The following is a 12500-nucleotide window of genomic DNA, read 5'->3' as shown; positions in this document are numbered from 1 at the left end:
GGCCCGCATGCCATGCCACGGCCTCGGCCCGCATGCCTTGCTACGGCGTTGCCCAACATGCCATGCCACGGCCTCGGCCCGCATGCCTTGCCACCGCGTTGCCCAGCATGCCATGCCACCGCGTTGACCGGCGTGCCATGCCTTAGCCTTGGCCAACATGTCGAGCCACGGCCTGGGCCAAACTTGCCATGACACGGCCTCGGCCCGCATGCCAAGCCACGGCCTCGGCCCGCATGACATGCCACGGCCTCGGCCCGCATGCCTTGCCACGACGTCGCCCAACTTGCCATGCCACGGCCTCGGCCCGCATGCCATGCCACGGCCTCGGCTCGCATGACATGCCACGGCCTCGGCCCGCATGCCTTGCTACGGCGTCGCCCAACATGCCATGCCACGGCCTCGGCCCGCATGCCATGCCACGGCCTCGGCCCGCATGACATGCCACGGCCTCGGACCGCATGCCTTGCTACGGCGTCGCCCAACATGCCATGCCACGGCCCCGGCCCGCATGCCTTGCCACCGCGTTGCCCGGCATGCCATGCCACCGCGTTGCCCGGCGTGCCATGCCTTAGCCTTGGCCAACATGTCGTGCCACGGCCTCGGCCCGCATGCCATGCCATGCCACGGCCCGCATGTCTTGCCACGGCGTTGCAAACATGCCATGCCACGGCCTCGGCCCGCATGCCTTGCTACGGCGTCGCCCAACATGCCATGCCACGGCCTCGGTCAGCATGCCATGCCATGGCACCGCCTTGTCCAGCACGCCGTGCCGCAGCGTTGGCCAGCATGCCTTGGCCGGCATGCCATGCCAATGCCTTGGGCCAACATGGCGTGCCACGGGCTGGGCCATGCCGGTCCGTTGCCCGGCATGCCACGGCCGTGGCGGCATGGCAAGCCACGGCCTCGGCCAGCATGCCATGCCCCGGCCTCGCCCAGCATGCCATGGCACGGTCTTGGTCAGCATGCCATGCCATGGCACCGCCTTGTGCAACGTTGGCCAGCATGCCTTGGCCGGCATGCCATGCCAATGCCTTGGGCCAACATGGCGTGCCACGGGCTGGGCGAGCATGGCATGCCACGGGCTGGGCGAGCATGCAACGCCACGGCCTTGGCTAGCAGCAAGGCATGCCACGGCCTCGGCGAGCATGCCATGCCATGCCAAGGCCAAGGCCAAGGCCAAAGCCAAGGCCAAGGCCAAGGCCAAGGCAGTGGGCAAGGCCAAGTCCCTGTGCAAGGCATGGCCAAGGCCAAGGCCATGGCATGCCACCGCCTCGACCGATCTTTTTGAACATGATTCTTTTATAATCTTACCCAAACCGTGCAACACAATTAAAAATGCACTACAATCAATTTTAAATGTCATTCCCTATTTTTTTGCAATTTTTCTGGAGCTTTTCGAATTTTTAAAGCCCTTATTTGGCATAAAAAAATCAAAATAAAATAAAAAAAATGAAAAAAATAATTTAATAATTTCTATAATTACTAGTGAATCATCCTTTAATTATGGGAATTTTTCCATAATTTTTTGACCATTTTTATTAATTTTTATTATTTTTTAAGTATTAATATCGAAATAAATTAAAATAAAATATTTTCGGTAAAAAAATATTTTTTTTAATTTTTTTTATGGTGTATTAAATTATTTCCTACAACTTTCATGTTGAAAGTTTTGGCAAAAAACCATTACTTTTTAAAAAAACCCCATTATGACTCCTCGAACATGCTTGATGTTTCCTCCTGCCAGACTGAAAAGGGCTTAACAGGCTATTATAAGGGGGGGGCACCTCCCTTGCCCAGGGCAAGGCAGTGGCAGGTACGCCCCATGTTGGGCGCGGCCTGGGCTGCGGCCTTGGGTTACATGCACTGCGGCTCGACCGCGGCCTGGGCTGCGGCCTGGGGCGGCTCGGCCGCGGCCTTGGGCGGCCTGGACCGCGGCCTTGGGCGGCCTTGCGCGGCCTGGGCGCGGCCTTGGGCGGCCTGGGCGCGGCCTTGCGCGGCCTGGGCGCGGCCTTGGGCGGCCTGGGCGCGGCCTTGCGCGGCCTGGGCGCGGCCTTGGGCGGCCTGGCCGCGGCCTTGCGCGGCCTGGGCGCGGCTTTGGGCAGCATGGCGTGGCATCCGCGCGGGCGTGGGCGGCCTGGCATGCGCGCGGCATGGGCAGCACGGCATGGCATGCGCACGGCCTGGGCGGCCTGGCATGCAGCCGGCCTGGCATGCCCGCGGCGTGGGCAGCACGGCATGGCATGCGCACGGCCTGGGCGGCCTGGCATGCAGCCGGCCTGGCATGCCCGCGGCGTGGGCAGCACGGCATGGCATGCGCACGGCCTGGGCGGCCTGGCATGCAGCTGGCCTGGGCAGCACGGCATGGCATGCGCACGGCCTGGGCGGCCTGGCATGCAGCCGCCCAGGGCAGCCTGGCCTGGCATGCCCGCGGCGTGGGCAGCGTGGCCTGTGCGAATACCGCGCGCGTGGTCTTTTGACCACGGTGCGCGTGTTGCGCGCATGGTCGCGCACGCCTTTGCACGCCTTCGCACGCAACGCACGTCTAGTGATAAGAACCGCAGCCAAGGCAGCCCAGCCCCAAGGCCATGGCCAGCAGCATGGCATGCCACGGCCAAGGCAGGCCAGCCAAAGCCAGCAGCTTGCCATGCCAAGGCCAAGGCCAAGGCCAGCAGCATGCCATGCCACGGCCAAGGCAGCCCAGCCAAAGCCAGCAGCATGCCATGCCAAGGCCAAGGCCAGCAGCATGCCATGCCACGGCCAAGGCAGCCCAGCCAAAGCCAGCAGCATGCCATGCCAAGGCCAAGGCCAGCAGCATGCCATGCCACGGCCAAGGCAGCCCAGCCAAAGCCAGCAGCATGCCATGCCAAGGCCTAGGCCAGCAGCATGCCTTGCCACGGCCAAGGCAGGCCTGCCAAAGCCAGCAGCATGCCATGCCAAGGCCAAGGCCAGCAGCATGCCATGCCACGGCCAAGGCAGCCCAGCCAAAGCCAGCAGCATGCCATGCCAAGGCCTAGGCCAGCAGCATGCCATGCCACGGCCAAGGCAGCCCAGCCAAAGCCAGCAGCATGCCATGCCAAGGCCTAGGCCAGCAGCATGCCATGGCAAGGCCTAGGCCAGCAGCATGCCATGCCACGGCCAAGGCAGGCCAGCCAAAGCCAGCAGCATGCCATGCCAAGGCCAAGGCTAGCAGCATGCCATGCCACGGCAAAGGCAGCCCAGCCAAAGCCAGCAGCTTGCCATGCCAAGGCCAAGGCCAGCAGCATGCCATGCCACGGCCAAGGCAGCCCAGCCAAAGCCAGCAGCATGCCATGCCAAGGCCAAGCCCAGCAGCATGCCATGCCACGGCCAAGGCAGCCCAGCCAAGGCCAGCAGCATGCCATGCCACGGCCAAGGCAGCCCAGCCAAAGCCAGCAGCTTGCCATGCCAAGGCCAAGGCCAAGGCCAGCAGCATGCCATGCCACGGCCAAGGCAGCCCAGCCAAAGCCAGCAGCATGCCATGCCAAGGCCAAGGCCAGCAGCATGCCATGCCACGGCCAAGGCAGCCCAGCCAAAGCCAGCAGCATGCCATGCCAAGGCCAAGGCCAGCAGCATGCCATGCCACGGCCAAGGCAGCCCAGCCAAAGCCAGCAGCATGCCATGCCAAGGCCTAGGCCAGCAGCATGCCTTGCCACGGCCAAGGCAGGCCTGCCAAAGCCAGCAGCATGCCATGCCAAGGCCAAGGCCAGCAGCATGCCATGCCACGGCCAAGGCAGCCCAGCCAAAGCCAGCAGCATGCCATGCCAAGGCCTAGGCCAGCAGCATGCCATGCCACGGCCAAGGCAGCCCAGCCAAAGCCAGCAGCATGCCATGCCAAGGCCAAGGCCAGCAGCATGCCATGCCACGGCCAAGGCAGGCCTGCCAAAGCCAGCAGCATGCCATGCCAAGGCCAAGGCCAGCAGCATGCCATGCCACGGCCAAGGCAGCCCAGCCAAAGCCAGCAGCATGCCATGCCAAGGCCTAGGCCAGCAGCATGCCATGCCACGGCCAAGGCAGCCCAGCCAAAGCCAGCAGCATGCCATGGCAAGGCCTAGGCCAGCAGCATGCCATGGCAAGGCCTAGGCCAGCAGCATGCCATGCCACGGCCAAGGCAGGCCAGCCAAAGCCAGCAGCATGCCATGCCAAGGCCAAGGCCAGCAGCATGCCATGCCACGGCCAAGGCAGCCCAGCCAAAGCCAGCAGCTTGCCATGCCAAGGCCAAGGCCAGCAGCATGCCATGCCACGGCCAAGGCAGCCAAGCCAAAGCCAGCAGCATGCCATGCCAAGGCCAAGGCCAGCAGCATGCCATGCCACGGCCAAGGCAGCCCAGCCAAGGCCAGCAGCATGCCATGCCACGGCCAAGGCAGCCCAGCCAAAGCCAGCAGCTTGCCATGCCAAGGCCAAGGCCAAGGCCAGCAGCATGCCATGCCACGGCCAAGGCAGCCCAGCCAAAGCCAGCAGCATGCCATTCCAAGGCCAAGGCCAGCAGCATGCCATGCCACGGCCAAGGCAGCCCAGCCAAAGCCAGCAGCATGCCTTGCCAAGGCCAAGGCCAGCAGCATGCCTTGCCACGGCCAAGGCAGCCCAGCCAAAGCCAGCAGCATGCCATGCCAAGGCCTAGGCCAGCAGCATGCCTTGCCACGGCCAAGCAGGCCTGCCAAAGCCAGCAGCATGCCATGCCAAGGCCAAGGCCAGCAGCATGCCATGCCACGGCCAAGGCTGCCCAGCCAAAGCCAGCAGCATGCCATGCCAAGGCCTAGGCCAGCAGCATGCCATGCCACGGCCAAGGCAGCCCAGCCAAAGCCAGCAGCATGCCATGCCAAGGCCTAGGCCAGCAGCATGCCATGCCACGGCCAAGGCAGGCCTGCCAAAGCCAGCAGCATGCCATGCCAAGGCCAAGGCCAGCAGCATGCCATGCCACGGCCAAGGCAGCCCAGCCAAAGCCAGCAGCATGCCATGCCAAGGCCTAGGCCAGCAGCATGCCATGCCACGGCCAAGGCAGCCCAGCCAAAGCCAGCAGCATGCCATGGCAAGGCCTAGGCCAGCAGCATGCCATGGCAAGGCCTAGGCCAGCAGCATGCCATGCCACGGCCAAGGCAGGCCAGCCAAAGCCAGCAGCATGCCATGCCAAGGCCAAGGCCAGCAGCATGCCATGCCACGGCCAAGGCAGCCCAGCCAAAGCCAGCAGCTTGCCATGCCAAGGCCAAGGCCAGCAGCATGCCATGCCACGGCCAAGGCAGCCCAGCCAAAGCCAGCAGCATGCCATGCCAAGGCCAAGGCCAGCAGCATGCCATGCCACGGCCAAGGCAGCCCAGCCAAGGCCAGCAGCATGCCATGCCACGGCCAAGGCAGCCCAGCCAACGCCAGCAGCTTGCCATGCCAAGGCCAAGGCCAAGGCCAGCAGCATGCCATGCCACGGCCAAGGCAGCCCAGCCAAAGCCAGCAGCATGCCATGCCAAGGCCAAGGCCAGCAGCATGCCATGCCACGGCCAAGGCAGCCCAGCCAAAGCCAGCAGCATGCCATGCCAAGGACAAGGCCAGCAGCATGCCATGCCACGGCCAAGGCAGCCCAGCCAAAGCCAGCAGCATGCCATGCCAAGGCCTAGGCCAGCAGCATGCCTTGCCACGGCCAAGGCAGGCCTGCCAAAGGCAGCAGCATGCCATGCCAAGGCCAAGGCCAGCAGCATGCCATGCCACGGCCAAGGCAGCCCAGCCAAAGCCAGCAGCATGCCATGCCAAGGCCTAGGCCAGCAGCATGCCATGCCACGGCCAAGGCAGCCCAGCCAAAGCCAGCAGCATGCCATGCCAAGGCCTAGGCCAGCAGCATGCCATGCAACGGCCAAGGCAGGCCTGCCAAAGCCAGCAGCATGCCATGCCAAGGCCAAGGCCAGCAGCATGCCATGCCACGGCCAAGGCAGCCCAGCCAAAGCCAGCAGCATGCCATGCCAAGGCCTAGGCCAGCAGCATGCCATGCCACGGCCAAGGCAGCCCAGCCAAAGCCAGCAGCATGCCATGGCAAGGCCTAGGCCAGCAGCATGCCATGGCAAGGCCTAGGCCAGCAGCATGCCATGGCAAGGCCTAGGCCAGCAGCATGCCATGCCACGGCCAAGGCAGGCCAGCCAAAGCCAGCAGCATGCCATGCCAATGCCAAGGCCAGCAGCATGCCATGCCACGGCCAAGGCAGCCCAGCCAAAGCCAGCAGCTTGCCATGCCAAGGCCAAGTCCAGCAGCATGCCATGCCACGGCCAAGGCAGCCCAGATAAAGCCAGCAGCATGCCATGCCAAGGCCAAGGCCAGCAGCATGCCATGCCACGGCCAAGGCAGCCCAGCCAAGGCCAGCAGCATGCCATGCCACGGCCAAGGCAGCCCAGCCAAAGCCAGCAGCTTGCCATGCCAAGGCCAAGGCCAAGGCCAGCAGCATGCCATGCCACGGCCAAGGCAGCCCAGCCAAAGCCAGCAGCATGCCATGCCAAGGCCAAGGCCAGCAGCATGCCATGCCACGGCCAAGGCAGCCCAGCCAAAGCCAGCAGCATGCCATGCCAAGGCCAAGGCCAGCAGCATGCCATGCCACGGCCAAGGCAGCCCAGCCAAAGCCAGCAGCATGCCATGCCAAGGCCTAGGCCAGCAGCATGCCTTGCCACGGCCAAGGCAGGCCTGCCAAAGCCAGCAGCATGCCATGCCAAGGCCAAGGCCAGCAGCATGCCATGCCACGGCCAAGGCAGCCCAGCCAAAGCCAGCAGCATGCCATGCCAAGGCCTAGGCCAGCAGCATGCCATGCCACGGCCAAGGCAGCCCAGCCAAAGCCAGCAGCATGCCATGCCAAGGCCTAGGCCAGCAGCATGCCATGCCACGGCCAAGGCAGGCCTGCCAAAGCCAGCAGCATGCCATGCCAAGGCCAAGGCCAGCAGCATGCCATGCCACGGCCAAGGCAGCCCAGCCAAAGCCAGCAGCATGCCATGCCAAGGCCTAGGCCAGCAGCATGCCATGCCACGGCCAAGGCAGCCCAGCCAAAGCCAGCAGCATGCCATGGCAAGGCCTAGGCCAGCAGCATGCCATGGCAAGGCCTAGGCCAGCAGCATGCCATGCCACGGCCAAGGCAGGCCAGCCAAAGCCAGCAGCATGCCATGCCAAGGCCAAGGCCAGCAGCATGCCATGCCACGGCCAAGGCAGCCCAGCCAAAGCCAGCAGCTTGCCATGCCAAGGCCAAGGCCAGCAGCATGCCATGCCACGGCCAAGGCAGCCCAGCCAAAGCCAGCAGCATGCCATGCCAAGGCCAAGCCCAGCAGCATGCCATGCCACGGCCAAGGCAGCCCAGCCAAGGCCAGCAGCATGCCATGCCACGGCCAAGGCAGCCCAGCCAAAGCCAGCAGCATGCCATGCCAAGGCCAAGGCCAGCAGCATGCCATGCCACGGCCAAGGCAGCCCAGCCAAAGCCAGCAGCATGCCATGCCAAGGCCAAGGCCAGCAGCATGCCATGCCACGGCCAAGGCAGCCCAGCCAAAGCCAGCAGCATGCCATGCCAAGGCCTAGGCCAGCAGCATGCCTTGCCACGGCCAAGGCAGGCCTGCCAAAGCCAGCAGCATGCCATGCCAAGGCCAAGGCCAGCCGCATGCCATGCCACGGCCAAGGCAGCCCAGCCAAAGCCAGCAGCATGCCATGCCAAGGCCAAGGCCAGCAGCATGCCATGCCACGGCCAAGGCAGCCCAGCCAAAGCCAGCAGCTTGCCATGCCAAGGCCAAGGCCAGCAGCATGCCATGCCACGGCCAAGGCAGCCCAGCCAAAGCCAGCAGCATGCCATGCCAAGGCCAAGGCCAGCAGCATGCCATGCCACGGCCAAGGCAGCCCAGCCAAGGCCAGCAGCATGCCATGCCACGGCCAAGGCAGCCCAGCCAAAGCCAGCAGCTTGCCATGCCAAGGCCAAGGCCAGCAGCATGCCATGCCACGGCCAAGGCAGCCCAGCCAAAGCCAGCAGCATGCCATGCCAAGGCCAAGGCCAGCAGCATGCCATGCCACGGCCAAGGCAGCCCAGCCAAGGCCAGCAGCATGCCATGCCACGGCCAAGGCAGCCCAGCCAAAGCCAGCAGCTTGCCATGCCAAGGCCAAGGCCAGCAGCATGCCATGCCACGGCCAAGGCAGCCCAGCCAAAGCCAGCAGCATGCCATGCCAAGGCCAAGGCCAGCAGCATGCCATGCCACGGCCAAGGCAGCCCAGCCAAAGCCAGCAGCATGCCATGCCAAGGCCAAGGCCAGCAGCATGCCATGCCACGGCCAAGGCAGCCCAGCCAAAGCCAGCAGCATGCCATGCCAAGGCCTAGGCCAGCAGCATGCCTTGCCACGGCCAAGGCAGGCCTGCCAAAGCCAGCAGCATGACATGCCAAGGCCAAGGCCAGCAGCATGCCATGCCACGGCCAAGGCAGCCCAGCCAAAGCCAGCAGCATGCCATGCCAAGGCCAAGGCCAGCAGCATGCCATGCCACGGCCAAGGCAGCCCAGCCAAAGCCAGCAGCATGCCATGCCAAGGCCAAGGCCAGCAGCATGCCATGCCACGGCCAAGGCAGCCCAGCCAAAGCCAGCAGCATGCCATGCCAAGGCCTAGGCCAGCAGCATGCCTTGCCACGGCCAAGGCAGGCCTGCCAAAGCCAGCAGCATGCCATGCCAAGGCCAAGGCCAGCAGCATGCCATGCCACGGCCAAGGCAGCCCAGCCAAAGCCAGCAGCATGCCATGCCAAGGCCTAGGCCAGCAGCATGCCATGCCACGGCCAAGGCAGCCCAGCCAAAGCCAGCAGCATGCCATGCCAAGGCCTAGGCCAGCAGCATGCCATGCCACGGCCAAGGCAGGCCTGCCAAAGCCAGCAGCATGCCATGCCAAGGCCAAGGCCAGCAGCATGCCATGCCACGGCCAAGGCAGCCCAGCCAAAGCCAGCAGCATGCCATGCCAAGGCCTAGGCCAGCAGCATGCCATGCCACGGCCAAGGCAGCCCAGCCAAGGCCAGCAGCATGCCATGCCACGGCCAAGGCAGCCCAGCCAAAGCCAGCAGCTTGCCATGCCAAGGCCAAGGCCAAGGCCAGCAGCATGCCATGCCACGGCCAAGGCAGCCCAGCCAAAGCCAGCAGCATGCCATGCCAAGGCCAAGGCCAGCAGCATGCCATGCCACGGCCAAGGCAGCCCAGCCAAAGCCAGCAGCTTGCCATGCCAAGGCCAAGGCCAGCAGCATGCCATGCCACGGCCAAGGCAGCCCAGCCAAAGCCAGCAGCTTGCCATGCCAAGGCCAAGGCCAAGGCCAGCAGCATGCCATGCCACGGCCAAGGCAGCCCAGCCAAAGCCAGCAGCATGCCATGCCAAGGCCAAGGCCAGCAGCATGCCATGCCACGGCCAAGGCAGCCCAGCCAAAGCCAGCAGCTTGCCATGCCAAGGCCAAGGCCAGCAGCATGCCATGCCACGGCCAAGGCAGCCCAGCCAAAGCCAGCAGCATGCCATGCCAAGGCCAAGCCCAGCAGCATGCCATGCCACGGCCAAGGCAGCCCAGCCAAGGCCAGCAGCATGCCATGCCACGGCCAAGGCAGCCCAGCCAAAGCCAGCAGCTTGCCATGCCAAGGCCAAGGCCAAGGCCAGCAGCATGCCATGCCACGGCCAAGGCAGCCCAGCCAAAGCCAGCAGCATGCCATGCCAAGGTGTCACGGGTTGCCTTGCAAGGCTAACTCCGTGACGTTTCGCTCGCGGTGGTGTGGCCATTTGAGTGCTCAAGAGTGGCCGTTGGAAGTGCCCCAACGTGGCCTAACATTGGCCCCAAGTAGCCCAAGGCATGTATGCCACCAATAGCCAACAAAAGACAAAGCCACAGCCCATATAAGTCATTATGACTCCTCAGACATGTATGATGTTTCCTCCTGCCAGATGAAGAAGGGCTTAACAAGCTACTATAAGGGGGTATGGTGTGCTGCCTACCAACCTCCCCGTCCAAACTGGACTTGAAGTGAGCAACCTTGGGGAAACTCAAGGGCGGGCTGTAGGCATCCAGAGGGGTGTCTAGAGTCTCCATGTGGGTTTGGGAGCCCCGTGGACGGTGCGAAGATGTAGGCACTGCGCGTCTCTCCCGAGGGAGAGGTCCACTACGTTGTTTCCATTATGCCACGCAATATGGTATCTTTGGGACTCGTCTTGGACCGAATGGGCTATCGAGGCACCACTAGAGGCCTCGTGTGCCAACTCTAGTGCTTGGTTTGGGTTCGACCTTGCACGAGGGGATCCCGTGGCTTAAGCTAAGCGGTTGGAAGGCGACACTGCATATATGTGGGCTATCGAATGAAGGCATCAAGCTATGCAACGACTACGTCCATTGAGGGACTACATTATGCTACGAGCAAGCTACGGATTGAGACATCGCCTTACTCATGCTACGCGTTGGTGCAACGCTAAGGTGCGCAATGGCCTTAGGCGGAATCTAGCACGCGTGTTGGCACGAGGACTACGCCGTGGGCACAAGGTTGGCCCTCGGTAGCTTGTGGGCTTCGCATGACCAAGTGGCCATCCAATATGCATCTATTGAGGCATGCTAGACCCTGCGACACTTCGAGACGCTGTTAAATACCCAACCGGCAACGTTGGCTTGTCAGCTAAGTTGAGGACCTTCGCTAGCACATTGTTGTGTGGCTAGGCGCCTTGATGACATAAACCTAAGTTGGGCGAGCACCTTGCTTGAAGTAAGCTTGGCGCTATGAAGCGACTTATGCCGTGCTTGGGGCACTTGAGGCATCAGGCCTACTTGTGGCATCCGGGTGAAGACGGAGCTTCTTGTGAAGTTGTTTTGCTTGACACAGCATTGGGACCTAATGTTCAAACGGGTGAGATCATCAACACTCGATTTGTCGACGAGCAATGGCGGGCTTAAACTTGGTGGAGTTTGAGCGCCACACAGGCAAAAATTGATCCGCTGCGCCTCTAAAGGAGTCGGCCTGTGACAGTTGGTATCAGAGCTAGATCACTCATTTGGGGTGAGTTCGATCTAGAGCGGACATGCAGCTATTCTGTGATATCATTCTTCCGTGGACCCCGATGCAGCTGTTTGAAGGAGTTATGCATGAAACTCATCCTGGGGGACGTGCTTGACATCCTAGACTCTAAACAAGACCGCCGTTGGTTTTCTAGTCAGGTTTGAACTATGGGAGCTGATTGGTGATGTCTTGGGGTATCCGTTCCTATTGTGCTATTCTTCAGCGATGCCTTGAATGCAGCAGCCGTTCTCAAGTGTGCGAATTGAGCAGCATTGTGGCATCTAGTGTTTCCTTGCTAACTTGGTGTTTCCCTCTCACTTTGTGGACTTGGTGAGCATTTCTACACTGTGGGCACACTGTGGCGCGAGTAAGCTACATATGTGGACGGGTTGTTTCCTAACCAGCAGGGTTGGCATGATTGTGTTACTTTGTTGGCTATATGGGGATTTCTACTGCAGTTTGGACTTGTGGAATGCTTGTATCAGATTGTGGGCAGGTGATCTTCAGCTATTGAGCCTTAGAGACGGATTTTCGTTGGCAGCCGTGCACGTGCTATGGCATTATCACTGGTTCGCTTCAGGGGGCCTATGTTTCGACCGTTCGTGGTGGCATTTGCAACTTGTGCTTGTCAGTGGTTTTGCATCTTCAGACGCATGGTTGTTGACTCTTAGAGGGTTGTTCGGAAAAATTTCAAGACAAAATTTGAGATCTTGACTCCCGTGTGCAGAGGCACCGAGTGTACATGCTTGCTAGAGAGCGGGGTGATGGATGAAATCATCGTTGTTGGAGGACAACCATGTAGCGGGATTGTAAAGTCAGGACATGAGTTGGTGCCAGGATCAGCGCACCGTTTTGAGCAACTTCGTTGAAATGGCTAGTTTTGTGGGTGGTAGGAGCGGTGAGCCTTTGGAAGGCGAAATCATTGAGCTTGAGGAGATAGCTGACTCGGGTGAAGGCAGCGGCCGAGGCACTGGGCAGCATGAGTTAAATTCTAGCCAGAAGACATAAGTAGAGCCAGAGGGCTTGCCAGAGGGCACGAGCATGAGATTCAGCCGGTAGGCTACACTTTGCCAGAAGGCACGAGTTGAGCAAAGCCAGTGGGCTTCATTTCAGCCAGAGGGCTACACTTCTAATAGAGTATTGAAGTTTTGAGTTATAAGAGCATATTCAGCCGGTGGGCTACACTTTGCCAGAGGGCACGAGTTGAGCAAAGCCAATGGGCTTCATTTCAGCCAGAGGGCTACACTTCTATAAGAGCATTGAAGTTTTGGGTTATAAGTAAATATCCAGCCATAGGGTTACCCATTGCCAGAGGGCATGAGTTTGAGTTCAGCCAGAGGGCTTCATTTTGCTAGAGAGCAACAGCCGGAGGGCTTCAGAATTTGAGTTTGCACAGAAGGCATTAGCCAGAGGGCTACAACTTGCCAGAGGGCTTCAGCTAGAGTGCTTCAGAGTTTGAGTTTGCTAGAGAGCAACAGCCAGAGGGCTTCGAAGT

Source organism: Camellia sinensis, chromosome 6 (genome assembly GCF_055761805.1).
Source record: "Camellia sinensis isolate YWXY chromosome 6, ASM5576180v1, whole genome shotgun sequence".
Lineage (NCBI taxonomy): Eukaryota > Viridiplantae > Streptophyta > Magnoliopsida > Ericales > Theaceae > Camellia > Camellia sinensis.
The sequence above is the reverse complement of the archived record's forward strand: the minus strand, read 5'-3'. Positions refer to the sequence as shown.